The following is a 16,776-nucleotide window of genomic DNA, read 5'->3' as shown; positions in this document are numbered from 1 at the left end:
TTAGAAAAGTTGATAATGGCATCTGCAATGGTGTTTTTCCAATGTAGCTGTATCTTGTGTTGCTGTGCCTTTCCACACTGAGCTGTATGTAGTGAATTATTTTCATTACATACATGCATTTCATACTCTCAGTCATCTTCGATTGTTCCACCTGGATGGGTGCAAGTTGTCCTAATTATAAGTCTCTCATACCATGAAGGGCTTCCTTACAAATACTCTTATTTTTAATGCTTAACATTTGATCATTAACACCAGTATATACAGTAACTATGAAGTATATGCTACGAATCGGTTTGAATTAATTAATGGCAACTTTATATAGTTGTGTAATGGACTGATAGTCCATTCACAGCCATAGCATCATTAGTTTACTTAAGCAGTTGTTAGTTGTTTATGCCTGCCTATCAAGAAGTAATACAATAACAGCTTTTCAGGTTTGTGTCCATCCTGGGTGACTCTTGCCTCCCTGCACCTTAATGGAGGATTGCCCTACCCCCTGAAGTTATACATACATGCACACGTGCATACACACATAGGTATATTTACAGATCAACTTCAGGGTTGTACAAACACAACAAAAGGAGAAATCTCCCAGACCGAAGGAATTATTGCCAGTGCACACACTGAAACTGTACTGGCAGTGGTTTCCTGTGGAAAGTCACCAGTGTTCTTTTCCTTTGTGTCTTGTGATTCAGGCACAATGCTTGAGGAATCCACCCTCAACCACCTGCAGATATACCCCTATTCAAGACGTGTACCCAGTGAGTGCCAAGGATGTTCTGGCTCTGCTTTGAAATGAATTAAGTGCAATTGGAGAATGAACAAAAGAATGTGAATCATTAATGAACTATCATTGTCTTCTTATATTTCCTGAGGGGTAATCCCTGGATTCATACTGCTGTTTTTCCTGTTACCTCATTTGGTACATACTGTTGATTTCACCTTAACACTTACAAAGAAATAACCTCAAGTCATGCTTGTGTAGTTTTGGATCACCAGTTCACTTACCCATTTATAACAAATGTACAAATAAAAAATACCCACATGTCCATATAGGGCATGATTTTGTAGCCCTATGGAGCACAAGTAATTTTCTTTGTAAAGATTAGACTCAGGCATCCCTGTGATTTTGGATGTAGAGAGGTTGAAGGTAAAATATTATTTTGGTTTTATTTTTATTATTCAGTTTTGGGAGCAGAGGACATGTTAAATCAGAGGAAGCGAGACAGGTTGGGTGTTAGTTTAGATTTGTCACTGCTGTTTAACTGTCCCATTTGGAGTGTTTACTTGCCTTTACGCACTCACGGGTATTGTGGTGGTTCAGTGGTAAGATGTCTGCCTCACATGGTCCTAGATTCATTTATAACTATTGGTTGCCATCTGTGGGGAATTTGTTTGGTCTATCTTTGCCTGTTTGGAACTGTCAGTATATATATATATATATATATATATATATATATATATATATACATATGTCAAGGTAATGGCTGAAAAGTTTCTATGAGTCATCCCACTTAACTCAGTTAAGAAATGTTAAATTAATAAAATGTGCTGGTAAATTTGTGAAACAATTAATGGAATGAGTACACTGGACCAAGATTACGAGAAAAAAAGAACAGCCTTTGACAGAACGAAATTATTATTTTTATGCTTAAATAAACTACAAAATATGTGATTATTTTTGCAGAAACCCTTCGCTATTAATATATGAAGAAAGACAAACCAATTGATGCTAAAATCAAATGTGCCCAGCTTTGAATATTTGTATTAACACTGTATCTCATTATAATGATAATATGCCTCATGTAGCTTATGAAACTTATTTGGGTACCCCAGGGACCCTCATAACTGATTAGTTAGGAAATTATTTTTAAAATCTGCATTTATCTGACTCTTAGTGCCCTTTTTCTTATGCTTTTTCATCTTCACTGCAGTTACAAATACAAAGAAATCAATAAATTAAATAAATTGAAACAGAATTCTTAAAAAAATGCTTCCACTTCAGCACATGCTAGAAGCAAGTGTTTCAGAAATCGATTGAATAACACTGATATAAGATTATAAGATGCACCATGCACCCGTATTTCAGATTATGTGCTTGTTTAAAAATAATGCAATTAAAGTATAATTGTCTCTGTGCAAGCAGTCCAGTGTCTTTAAAAAACAGAAACAAGATGGGAAATTTCAATTAAGTGTTTCCAGCCATGGCGATTACTCTTCAGTTTGTGTTCAATTACATTAATTCTTGAACTAACTGCTCAGAGCTAAATCTGTCTGAAACAGTGTGATTCATTTATGTTAAAGAAAGGAAAGTAACCCACAAATGACAGTTTTTGTATTGTTGCAGTACAGATAATAGGATTTTCTAATTTGTTGTTACAAAATTAACGCCATTTTGTCTCAAGCTTGCAGTTTCCACATCTAAAACACATCTGCAGTACCTGATTATGATAACCTCCTAATAATTTGGCTTCATATAGATCTAATTCCACCAAATTCCTTTAAAACAAATAAATGACAACCATGGTATCAAACAAGTGATTATTTATATCTGTATATGGTAGCATAGTACATTTTGTCTTTGTAATCAACCTGTCTCTGATTGATCTTAGCTGATATGAACTGGAGATCATGTAAGACACCCACTCTTATCATATTTGCCTCTTTTGGTATTGGTATCCATATCAAAATCCTTAAATGTAAATATCTTACTGTGCACAACAGCTGTACTAAAAGGTTCTCATATAGCAATAATATTGCATAAAGTAAATATGGGACTAGTCAAATTAGAAAGATTCACTGCTAAAGAAGACTTGTTGACATGCTAAGAAATTTTCATTGTTTTATATATTCCTTACATTCTCAGGCTCCATTTGGTACAGCTGTGATGAAATACTTCATGGTTTTGGTGCTAGTGAAAAAGGTGAAAAATCTAATAGGTTTTCAGGTAATTATAATATCTCTTGATCTCTAGATGCAGAAATCAGGGACACAGAACTTATAGTAAGGGAAACGTGTTTTAAATCAAGGCATAAGTATACTTATTAATCACATGGACACACCTGTTTTCAAATATTTGTGGAATATCATATGCAGAGAATCCCAAAACAGCACTGATGGTGAAAAAAATAGACAAAACATGCAGTAAATGCATTATTAGGAACAGACCATTTCATCAGGAGCCAAGTAACAAACTACCATTTTGTCAAGTTTGCTGTTCTCCTCATAAGTGGTGTAAATCTAGCATTCATATGTATAAGGAGATGTGACAGCAAAGAGATGCAGACCCAGTCCACAAAACTCAAAGCTGTACCACTTCGATAAAGAGAACATTTGAAGAACGGTTACTTTGCTGAGTTGGTTCTGGATAAAAAGGACAAAATCCTCATTATTTTCTTTTTATTATGAAAAAAAATGTAGTGAAACCGAAAGTGAAGTACATTTTTAAATACATAGAAAACAAATACATGACTGCATTGAGTGACAGTAAAACAAGTAGGTTTGGTATTCCAATAGTATTAGTAGATGAGAATGTTGTAGGTTTTACTCCCAGTACCCAGTCTATCATCCTTTACCTCTCGACCACAGATTCTGGCAACCATGGATGGACAGTTTTCTGTGGTTTCTCCTGCTAGTCTTGTTGATATGGACATCCTGAGACAGTGTAGCAACTGCCTCATGTACACGGACAACCCTCTTCTTCTACCACCAAGGAACACAATATGTGAGAGATGCAATTACATTAAGAACCTAGAATCCTTGCTGTCTCAATCACAAGCCAGTACATCTGGCACTGAGAAGGTTGTCTGCACAAATATCACAAACACCACACCTCTAACACCACCCACACCTGTGTAGTACATTCCTGCATATGTGGAGGTTCTCAACAAAAACATATCCAAACAAAAGAGACATCCAAGGCAAAAGCACACACGCACATCACAACCCACTGCACCAAGCAACACACATAGCACACATACCTGTGTCTCACAGCCTCTAAGGCCAGCCACAAACCCAACATACTATTCATACGAGACTCTATCATGAGACACACAGATGTGCCCCTCACCAGGCAAGACAAGGGGATAGTCACAGTAAGTTGCTTGTCAGGTGGTAGAATCCGCCATATCACTCATGTACTCAAGTCTCTCAACAACAGGTACGGTTATGACTCTGTCTTAGTCCATGTTGGTGTGAATAACTTGAGACGTACCTCTCTGGACTATATAAAGAGAGACATGACTGAGCTTGCTGAATATGTGTCCTGGGAAGGTATGCCCCTAGCCTTAAACAACATTTTACTGTCACCCAGAATGATGCCTCAGTACATACAGAAAATAATTGGCTTTAATGATTGGCTTAGTTTCAGGTGCCATTTCAAGGGGATCCAGTACCTGACAGCCTGGGAGGACATAATTGACAAACCAGGATGCTTTGCCAGTGATGGACTTCATCTGTCTTCCCTGGGTTTCCAGCTTCTGGCAAAGGTTCTTGCCTCCCTCATAGTGCCTTTTTAGGCAAAGTCATGAGGACAAAATTACCAATGTGAAAAATTCTTCTAAAAGAAATTTAAAGGTCATACTGTTAAATGCTCGGAGTCTTAACATGAAACTGCACTCATTGCAAGCATTCTTCACCCTGGAAGATGCCGACATTTGTGCAGTCACTAAAACCTGGTACAAAGCTGCGGAGAACACCCCAGCCTTACCAGGTTACTTGTCCTACCATACTTTCAGACCCCCAAATAGAGGGCTACAAAGCTAAAGGACGTGGATGAGGATATTTATCAAAGACATACACACCTCCAAGCTGGTCAAACAGTAGGACACACAAGAGACGCTCCAGATGCAGTTACCTATTAACAAAACAATTGTTCAAATCATAGCTAGCTACAGACCCCCACCATGACTCAGGAGGCTCACTCCACCTTTCTGGACTTACTTGAATCCATCAAGATTCAACCCTCTACCCTGATCCTGGGTGACTTTAACTACCCAACAATAGAATGGAAGACCTATTTTAGCTCAAATACGAACACTTAGAGATTCCTCTGCATTACCAATGCATTGGATCAACTGGTTTACACCCCCACAAGAGGTGAAAATATCCTGGACCTGGTACTAACCAACATGAGCAGCCACTGTAGCATCCCTACAGTGTCATCTTTCTTGGTAAGATCTGACCATAAAGCAATCGCTTTCAAAGTCACACCATCTCCCCTGACCCCCCACTTGCCAGGGTTGAATACAAAAACTTTTCCAAAGCTAATTACAACCTCCTGAGAGCAGGTATAAACAGCTTCACCCTAATCATCCCTTCAGCTGAATCAAGCACAAATGTCCAAGCCTACACCAAAAATCTATATGAGCACCTACATAGCTGTATGGACTCAACAATACCTGACAGGACCAAATCATCTTCCTCAAGCAAGAGTAAACCTATCTGGTTGACAGCAGCACTAAACAGACTGTATAATAAAAGGAAAAAAATGCTGTCCAGGACAAAGAAGGAGCAGGTGACAAGATGGAAGCAATCACTCCTTTGTCTGAACAAGCAAATAAGGTCACTGGTGAAATCTTCTAAGGCTAACTTTGAGCCCAGCTTGGCCACATCCACTAAGAACAACCACAAGGCCTTCTTTGCATACATGCGGAATCTCAAAGGTATCTCCCAAATCTGCTCTGAATTGGTGGTCAAGAATACCACATACACAAATGCCATAGATATTGCCAACCAGCTGGCAGACAAGATCAATGAAAACTTCACCCCCTGTCCCTCCATCAGTAAACCAGGACATCCCGAGCACCTGCCCCCCTCCCCTCATCAGCAGGGAGCAGGTTATTAATGCCCTCTCAAAGGCAAAAAATACAGCCTCCATGGGACCCGACAACATCTCTGGCTGTGTCCTACATGAACTCAGGCAAGAGCTCTCAGCACCACTAGGCACCCTATTCAACTAAAGCCTGTACACTGGCTTCATCCTAACAGAATGGAGGACAGTCACTGTCATCCCTTTGCATAAAGGTGGAGCTTCCACTGATACAGGCAATTATAGGCCCATCAACCTAACTAGCTTGATCTGCAAGGCCATGGAATGCATTATCATGAACCTTATAAACAAGGACATTGGCAACCTCCAAATGCTTGATCTCACACAGTGTGGTTTTGTCAAAGGGAGATCATGCTGTTAAACTTGGTTGTCTTCTACAAAACAGTCACCAAAGCAATGGATGAGGGCAAGACAGTGTACATCACCTAGCTTGACCTAGACAAAGCCTTCAACACTATTCCCCACTCGGGCATAACAAATAAACTCTCCCAGCTAGGCATCAATCCATATGTTACCAGATGGGTAGCTAACTGGCTCACTGATAGAACCCACTCAGTCAAAATAGTTCATTGTAAGAAGAATAGAGGTCAAAAGTCTTATATGGAGGGTGTTGTCACAAAAAAGGGTATAGGAACTGTAGTGGGGAAGGCAAACAGATACAAAATGCAGATGAAGACAGACAGGGGAAGTACTTACATAAATGGTGAGGGACAAGACAACAAACTAAGAAGTGGAGTTTTACACAAAGTGCATGATGGGGCATAGGATGTTGTGAGGCTTGACTGATAAGCTATACAGTGCTGCAACCAGCCAGTAATTAGCCTTTTCTGTGACCACCCTCATGGCTGGACAAACCTACTGCTGCCACGGACATGGGGACAGTGCAGCTCTGCTTCTCTGCAAGTTGCATGAGGAGGCACTTCAAGTGGCCAGTCAGGGTCTCCAGCCTGTGGTCTATGACAGCCATCACCAGTACTTCCATATCTTGCAGGGTGAACCAGTGGGATGCCACTGACAATGTTTTCTGATGGTGAACCTATAATCCCCCATTAGAATACACCTGTATACCATTCATGTCACTCCTTGCAGGATAACCTTCATCACCCAGCTCTTAGATGGGTCTAGATAATGTCTGTGAGCCAAGGAGTAGTGAGGCAAACACATGAGGAGATATCTGTTGCCACACCACATTCAGCTCCATTGCAGTTACTGCATTAAATATGAAAATTAATGAAGATAAATAAAACAACAAAGAAAATTATAAAAATGAAGAAAATGAGAGTGATAGTGAAAAAGAAAAGCATACCCTATAAGATGTACCACAACGATATGTAGTACAGGCCACTGAAGCAAGAAAATGCAATTAGTTAAGCAATAGCAACATAAAATCAATATACAGTTCTGGGACACACCTGTTTCTCAGCTAAGTGCACTGCATGATGGAATATTCCATGAGGTGGCCTGCCATCTTTGTGGAGGACACTGGAGCATTGTAGAACTGTCAACCAGCGTAGGTTCATTGGCCATCAAAGGTTAGCAAATATAACCTCCACTGCAGGTTAGCAGCAGGTGGCAGGCACTGTGTGGCAAATGTTGTGAGGTGTGGCAGAAGATGGTAAAAGGACACTTATACTCTGCCCCTGAATATCAACAAGAATACACATGGAACACAAAAACCCTGTGGTAATACCAGATTGTGCATATATCATACCAGGCGCAGGACATGATAGGCCAATATCTGGAGGCCCATGAAATGCCATTTATAACTGGAATATTCATATACATATGAAAAGGTAGTCCAACAATATGCCATACAAGGCTGATGGGCAGTGTGTATGACCTAGATGATGGACGGATAGGTAGATGGCACAGAATGCTACCAAGTGCACATGTAGCAAAGCAGACATCTGCAACCTTAATGGCAATGTTGCAGTCAATGTCAGTGCATACTGCAGCCTGCATTCAGTGTGGGCAATACCTGGCAGTATGGAGAACAGTGGCACAATTACATATGCAAATACATGTAATATGTCACAGAAAGCAAAGCACGGTACTATGCAGTGCTGAAAGTGATTGACTGCATATATATATATATATATATATATATATATATATATATATATATATATATATATATATATATATATATATATATATATATATATATATATATATGTATATATAAGTCTACCTGATTACGCCGAAAGCTGAGAAGAATGATGACAACAAGATAGCTGACACCGGAAGATCGACAACAGAGAAGACCGACAGTTGAGAATCCCGACGCTGAGAACACCAACATGTTAAGGTAAGTGTGCGATAGGGATGGATGTTAGGGTCAGGGGGTGTGTATAAGGTAATTGTGTGATAGTGACGGACGTTAAGGTAGGGTGCGGGTGAGGTAAGTGTGCGAAAGTGATGGACATTAGGTTTAGGGGCGGGTTAAGTGAGTTAGGGTTAGGGTGCGGGTAAGGTAAGTGTGTGAAAGTGACAGTCTTAAGGGTTAGAGGCGGATTAAGTGAGTTAGGGTTAGGGTTAGGGTGCGGGTAAGGTAAGTATGCCATAGTGACAGACCTTAGGGTTGGGGTTTGGGTTAAGGGCAGTGCATATATAGTTGTGTATGCAAGGCTTAGTGTAGTTTTGTAAGGTTTTTGGTGTGCTTGTGTTGTGTGTGTGTTTTTCAGGAAAGTTATTTGTTTTGTTGATTGTCGGGATTGTGGTTTATCGGGCATGTGAATTTTCGTGTTTTTGAACTTCTGTCGTGCCGGTTATTTTGTTGTCGGTTTTATCAGGTAGACCTATATATATATATATATATATATATATATATATATATATATATATATATATATATATCTATATCATATATCTTTCCAAGACATTGAAAAATATCTCAGACTCTCAGCTCATACTCAGTCCAAATAAAACAAAGTGTATGCTTTTCACTAATAGCAATATTCCTGATAACTCTCCCCCTTTCACCATCTACTCAGCCAATAAAACTAAAATTGAACCTGTCCAGCACTCCAAACTTCTTGGAGTCACAATTGACAGCAACCTAAAATTTGACAAACACGTTGGTCTAACTATCAAAAAGGTCCACATTAAGCTAGGCTCACTATACAGAGTTAAGCTATACCTAACTGAGGCCGCTAGACACTCCAAAGCTAGGACTCATCTACTCTCTACCCTTCTTTATGTCTCATCAATATTCACTAATCCTAGAAAATCAAATTTAAACAAACTGGAGTCCTGCTATAACAAAATCGCAAGATTTGTTACTAGCTTCCCTTACAGATCACATCACTGCACAGCACTTCATAAACTGAATTGGTTTGAACTACCCGATCTCCTATCCGTCAACCAACTAACTTTCATTCATTCCATCTTTCATCATCCAGACAACTGTCCAGCACTCATGAGCTTAGTGCAGCCCTAGCCCTACTCAAATGGCAGGCCACTAAGATCCTCCAACTACTACTCAAAGTAACTAAAATCTAATAATTGTTACATAACTCTCTATTTTCCCACCAAATATCTAAGTCCAGGAATTCCATGTCTCAGACAATACTAAATTCTAGCAACACACCCAAATTTAAATTACTGCTTAAGGAGCACCTAACTAAAAACTGGCTTTGCTCCTGCATTAATCCAGGCTGATCAATTTGTCCTTCATTGTTCTTACAACCATAATATGTTTTCCCTTACTAAATTCTAATATCCAGACTATCCCTTCTATCACTGAATTCCAATCTCTCTACCTATCTCAAGCTCCCTACAGTTTCATCATATTCCCTCCTTCTTGTACTTCACCTCAATACTGCCTTAGGTATCACTGTTTAGAACAAGTAACACTAGCATAGCAACAATCAGCCATGTTCTTGTTCATACACCATACATGCATCTCATAAATATTTACCACCAAAACCAAGATATTGATCTACTGTTCAGTCATTTCTCTATGATAGCACAAGCTATTTCATGCTAGTTTAGTTGTTAGTTTTTTTTTTCCACTTTCAATTTTTATTGTTTATGTATAATATTTACTAACTATATTTACCAAAGTTAGGTATTCTTGATTGTTATCAATTTCTTCATTTTTAATGTATTTTTGTAATGGAGCTTTTCTCCCCAGGCTTCCAATGAAAAAGGCCCACTGGCCCAGTTGGACATCCTTGGTAAACAAATGTAAAATAAATAAATAAATAAATATATATATATATATATATATATATATATATATATATATATATATATATATATATCCTGGTACAGGGACAGGTTTTCCTCATTCCTTTGGCAGATCAGTTGATTCTCCTGAATTTCAGCTGGTGCTGTAAAACAAATAAAGATATGAAACACAGCATTATCCTTAATAGCCATGTCTGTATATAGGTGCAAAATTATGCCTACAGTTTGTAACATTAATTATTATTTGTGTATATGTAGAGTAGAGCTCTGGCTTCCTCTTCCTAACCTATTCTTTCCCTTGGTAGAGAAAGATACCACATTTTCACATAGCTAACCATTCACCAGAGTGTGTGATGCCCTTGCAAGACAGTACCAAATATTCAGAGTGCACTGCAGACCCTCATAAAAGTTCAATGCAAATTATAATTGCCTGGAAATTATTGATAAAACTTAACTTTTATTACATTAAAACCCCTGGTGCCTTGCCCGCATCGCTTTCAAAGTAGGAAACAGAACATCATTTAAGCTAATAATTTATATCATTCAAATGAATAATTCCCAATTACCTGTTAAAAACTTGCCAGTTAATGTTGGAATTTAGTCCTGATGGCTAATATCTTCTATAAATCAATATAAAAAAGTTCCTATATGTAATAACTTTTGTTTTAATGAACTTCTAAATTGGAACAGACTCTTTAGTAATATCTATCTATCTATCTATCTATCTATCTATCTATCTATCTATCTATCTATCTATCTATATACATCAATCCATCCACAACCACTTTTCCCATTTTTGCACATGAGGTTGGTGTGGCAGTTCAACAGTGGCAATCATCTAGAGCCAAGGCTCACACTGCCGGGTGACTACCCCTGCTGCAGATATATATGGGTTTATGTTAGAACGTCAAATGGTCATAGCATTGATGTTCATTGCAGACATACCTCTCAACCTGTTAGAGCAAGAAATCTTTTCAAAGCCCAAAAATGGGGAGGGGGGGGGCAAAGGGCCAAAATAGGTACACTTTTTAAATAGTGCTCTTATAAACTTAGAAAGTTGATAGAATAACAGGTTTTGCATTAGCATGAATTTTCTAAGGGGTATGAAGTCTGAAACTCAAATGTTTGGTCAAGAAAGCACACCAATGCCTCCACTTTTTAAGAAGGCTGAAAAAAGCTAAGCTTCTTCCTCATATTCTCTGCACCTTCTATAGAGGTGCAGTAGAGAGCATCCCCACCTGCAGCCTCACAGTGTGGTTTGGAAGCTGCACAGTTACAGAAAGGAAGGCGCTACAAAGAGTGGTGAAGGAGGCAGAAAAGGTAACAGGTTCCAGTCTTCCATCGATACAACATCTTTATTCTGCAAGAACCATCTGAAAGGCCACCAAAAAAATACAGGACAACATGCATCTTGTGCATGGACTGTTTAAGTATCTGGCATCAGGCAGGAGATATCACAGCATCCACTGCAGGACTACAAGATTCAATAACAGTTTCTACCCTACAGTGATTAGACTTCTGAACTCGATCACTAGTCCCAGGGGTCTGGACACATAATAAGTCAAATTTTATTTATTTGTGTAATATAAACTTACATATGTTCCAAGTAAGTGCAATATTTATTTATTATATCCATAGTCAGTATTATTTAACTCACTCAAGTGCAATATTAGACAACTTAGGCATTTTAATCTGTAGTGTGTTTTGTATTACTTTAAATAGGGTAGTTAATTTACCTCAGGGGAGGCTATTCTTTTCATTTATGAGTGTTGATAAATGTCTCTACTCTTTCTTGCATGTATTGGGAGTAGTGTTGTATTTGTTAGTTATGTTTATTCCTCTACTTGTATGTGTTGTTTCACTTTCCTCTGTAATCTCAAGAATTGAGCTGATGCATGAAATTTTGTTTAGGCTACACGTGCATAGTCCTAAATGAGAATAAAGTTTACTTTGACTTTGACTTTGATTATTTTCTGACTTCAGCTTTTATTGATTTTTCAATGATTTGCTAGAAAACCACAATTTTATGGGAAACAGACCAAAATTATGAGGCAAAAATCTAGACATTCTGCGAAACTCTGTACAGTTGAGAGGTATTTGCAGAGATCCTAAAACATCAAAAACCGACATGAAAAACATTGAATATACAAGTTTTTGCAGGGGGGCAAGACCCCCTGTGCCCTTCACACCCCCTGCTAATTAGATATTCCAACACCAAGATCGTACTACAGCTGGGAATGAGCAAAAGTCCAGACTCAGCAGTACTGCGATTTCACGCAATCACATACCTGCACTATGTGATCTTTTCATCTTTGTTGTTACAGCTCTTTGATATTATATAAAATATTACTTTTCTCAATTCAGTTTTGCTCTCATCCCTTAAATGTTGTATTTCAGCTTTATATGTGGCACACTAACAAAGCAAGTATAGAAGCCCAGTAGTTAAGTATAAAAAGCTCTAGAACTTTACAGTTACTTGCTTAGACATTAGGCAGGTGCTGTAAGTCAACAATTTCTTGAGTTCACTAAAGATAATGCTGCCCCATGCCTTTTGTAAGGCAACAGCTTTCCTTGTACTAATTTAAGTGTTTGGGAATTATGGTTATGCAAATGAGGACTCAAAATGCAAGCAAGTTTTTGAATCACTTAGTTTACACATCATAGATACTGGCTGAACTTTGTACTACCATCCTCTCAGTGTTGTACACATACCTGTGCACCTATGGATATCTGTAATTTCAGACAATACATACTGAAAATGTAAGTCCTTCAATGTATGTTTCTCTACCAGGTTTTTACTTTAAAGGCTTACATACTTCACCCCTGCAACTTCTATGTTTACCCACTATCATACAAGTACTTATTTTTGGACTTTTCCTCCACTGGTCACATTTAACTGGAATGCTTATTTGACTTGCTTGCTGTTCTCTGCCTGACCATGATCTCTGTGCATTTGATTTTGAATTGAAGTTTTTCATTTCATTTAAGATTTGGTTACTTCTATTTTTTATCTTTTTCTTATATTGCATCTGTTTTGTTTTAATTTTTTGTTCTGTTGGAGTTTTAAGAGGTCTTGGCTAGGCTCAGTTAGAAAAGTTAGAAAAACAATTGCTTTGCAGACATCTAGCTAATTAGTGGGAGGAGCTGAGAAACAGCATTCCTCTTTCACTAGAAATTTTTAGAGGCATCTTTATTTAGCTTAAGTGCTTATTTAATTTGCTTGCTGTTCTCTGCCCGACTATTGCTGTTCTCTGTCTGCATTTGATTTTTCCCACCCGTGAACTGTTGTTGTACTGTTAAAGTTAGTGGCTTTTGAGTTTCCCACCCCTAGTATTAATCTGATTTTGGACACTCCTACCAGTCCCATCTCATCAGGTCATTCTACTGAGTACAGAGAGATTATTTGGAATGGCCCACGCCTTACTCTCTTAAACTTTAATTATCTTCTATTGCCTCCCTTCCACTTAATAAAAAAACTTCACTTTACTCAGCTGCTTTTACTGTATCCGTGCTTCTTCCTACTTCATTACTTTATTTTGCTTTTTACTGCTCATTCTTAAAAGTGTTCAGTTGCATTTATTCTGCTGCATGTATTACTGCTCGTTGAGACATACCTCTGGTCTATATGGAGAGAGACATGACTGAACTCTCAAATTATGTGTTCTTGGCAGGTATGCTCCTAGCCTGAAGCAGCATTCTAACTTCATCTAGGATGGTGCCACAATACAGACAAAAAATGATTGATTTCAATAATTGGCTTATCTTCTGGTGTCACTCCAGGGGGATCCAATATCTGACAGCCTGGGAAGACATGGTCTACAGTCCACGCTGTTTTGCCAGAGATGGCCTTCACCTGTCTCCTCAAGGCTTTCAGATACTGGCAAAGATGCTTGCCTCCCCATGGTGCCTTTTTTAGACAATGTCAAAATAACAAAACTTCTGATGTAAAGAAATCCACTAGAGACAGACTCAAAGTTATTCTGCTTAATGCTGGAAGCCGAAACAGTAAACTGCACTCCCTGGAAACACTCCTCACCTTGGAAGATGCTGACATCTGTGCATTCACTCAGATGTGGTTTAAGGCTGCAGACAATACCCCTGCCATACAAGGCTACACTGCCTTTCACATGTTCAGACTTCAAACAAGCATGAAAGAACCAAAAGTGGAGGTCTATCCACCCTTCATTAAATCCAAATACACCTCAAGAGTGGTAAAACAGTAGGACTCTCTTGAGCTACTCCAGGTCTAAATAACTATAGGCAAAATGCCCTACCACATCATCGCTAGCTACAGGTCCCCCACCATGAACCAGGGGAATTACACTACCTACCTGGACTTGCTAATGTCTGTCAGTATACAGCCAAACACTTTAGTCATGGGAGATTTCAGCAATTTTTCCATCAGCTGGGCAACTTACACAAGCACAAACATGATTGGTCTGAAGTTCCTGGATTAATTAACATGCCCTGGAACAGTTGGTCTGCACTCCCACATGGGTTTCAAATGTCCTAGACCTAGTGCTCACCAGCATGGGGGGGGGGTCACTACACTATCCCCTGTGTGCTGCCCTCCCTGGTAAGGTAAGACCACAAATCAGTCTCATTTGAAGTAAAGAACAGACCTGACACCCCTGCAGCAGCAAAAAAAAAAACTGAACATTTTCTGCAAAGCAAACTATAGCCTTGCTTACCTTACTAAGCAATGGTATAAAAAGTTTCAAAGCCCCTGCTAACACAACCAACAATGACTCCTGTCCAGAAGAGCATACAAATGCCCTATATAGGCACTTAAACAAATTTATTGAATCAGCTGTACCTGACAGGTCCTTCTGAAAAAACAAGCCACCCTGGTGGACTGTAAGTATAAAGACGTTATGTAGAAACTGATATCTAAAAACAAGAGGGAACTTACTCAACAGAGGAAGAATACCCTCTGCAGCTTGAATGAGCAAATTAGATATCTTGTAAATCCTCTAAGGCTAGTTATGAGACTAAATTAGCATCCCTGGCTAAAGACAACCATAAAGCATTCTTTATCTAGGTCCATAACCTAAAAGGGAATGCCCAGCTGTGTGCTGAACTTATAGTGCACAGTACCACTCACACTGAATTTGAGGAAATTGCCAACCTGCTAGCTGACAGATTTGGCAATAACTTCACCCCCCTTTCCCCACCATCCATACCCCAAAGCATTCCTGACACCAGTCCTCTACCGAGTATCTCCAAAGAACAGGTCATACAAGCACTCTCCAAGGCCAACAACATGACCTCTATGGGACCAGATAACACCACAGATTGCTTACTAAACAATCTAGAACAAGACCTAGTGAAACCACTTGGCACTTTCTTAACCATAGCCTGAGCTCTGGCTTTGTTCCAGCAGAATGGAGAACAGCAACAGTAATCCACTTGCACAAAGAGGCTCCATCAACTGAGCCAGGAATCTATTGAGCCATAAGCCTAACCAGCCTTATCTGCAAGGCCATGAAAAGAATCATCATGGACCTTATCAACAAGGGTACAGTTGACCTTCAGACGTTTGACCCGACCCAGTTTGGTTTCATCAGGGGTACATCTTGCTTATTAAACCTGGTAAGCTTCTTTGAGAATGTCACCAAGGCCCTGGATGAGGGCAAAGCAGTACATACCACCTATCTTGATTTAACCAAGGCTTTTGGCACAATTTCCCACTCAGGGAACATTGAGAAATTCTCCCAGCTAGGGATTAACCCATATGTCACTAGATTTGTAGCCATCTGGCTCACCGACAGAATGCACACTGTCAAAGTTGGGGATTCCACTTCCACCAGTAGACCAGTTAACAACTGAGTACCACAGGGATCTGTGCTGGGCCCTCTACTGTTTGGAATACATTTCTCTGAGGTTCAGGTGAAAGTAGATGGCCTGTGGCCTACCAGGTTTGCAGATGACTGCAAACTGGGTGCAACAATTGAGTCCCCAATGATGTACACATATTACAGACTGAGCTGACAAAGACAAATGATTTGTGCCAAAGCCATGGACTAACACTAAATGCAAAAAAATGCTTCATTATCCCCTTTGGCAGAGAAGTAGCCCCTGATAATTATGATGTATATAACACCCCTATAAGCTCATACCCAGTGGTACAAGACTTGGGAACACAGGTGGATTGCAACCTAAACTTCAATTGCCATGTGTCCATATTGGCAGGGAAAACCATCTACATTGTGCACCTCATAAATAAGGCCATTGTATCCAAGACAAAGGAGGTTATAACTTTACTGTACTTGACCCTTATCAGACCACTTATTGAGTACAGTGTTCCCTTCTGTATGTATCTCACCAGACACCTGCAACAAATGGAGAAACCACAGAGGTTTCTAACTAAGAGAATCCAGGACCTCCAAAATGTGACTTACATGAAAAGCCTGAAAGCCCTATCGCTGTACTTTCCATCATACATGCTGCTAAGAGGCAACTTGTGCCTGGCCTACAGAGCAGTCTCTGACTCTACTCTAATGGAAATTCTGAACATCTGCAAATCAAATGGGACAAGAGTCACTTGCTCCAGGGATCTCACCCTAGCCTGTGACATTAACAAAACGTGTTCGAGAGACATATATATCTCCCAGAGATTGCTGCTCCTATGGAATAAGCTCCCACTTCATGTGAAGCAGAGCTCCTCAATGACCCAGTTTAAGTACAACCTTGACAATTGGATGGATGATCATAAATTCATGGACAGAGGTAGTCGGTGATGATCATAGAATTGC

The sequence above is a fragment of the Protopterus annectens genome, chromosome 2.part0 (assembly GCF_019279795.1).
Source record: "Protopterus annectens isolate FY-2018-M chromosome 2.part0, PAN1.0, whole genome shotgun sequence".
Lineage (NCBI taxonomy): Eukaryota > Metazoa > Chordata > Ceratodontiformes > Protopteridae > Protopterus > Protopterus annectens.
This window is presented reverse-complemented; position numbering follows the sequence as displayed.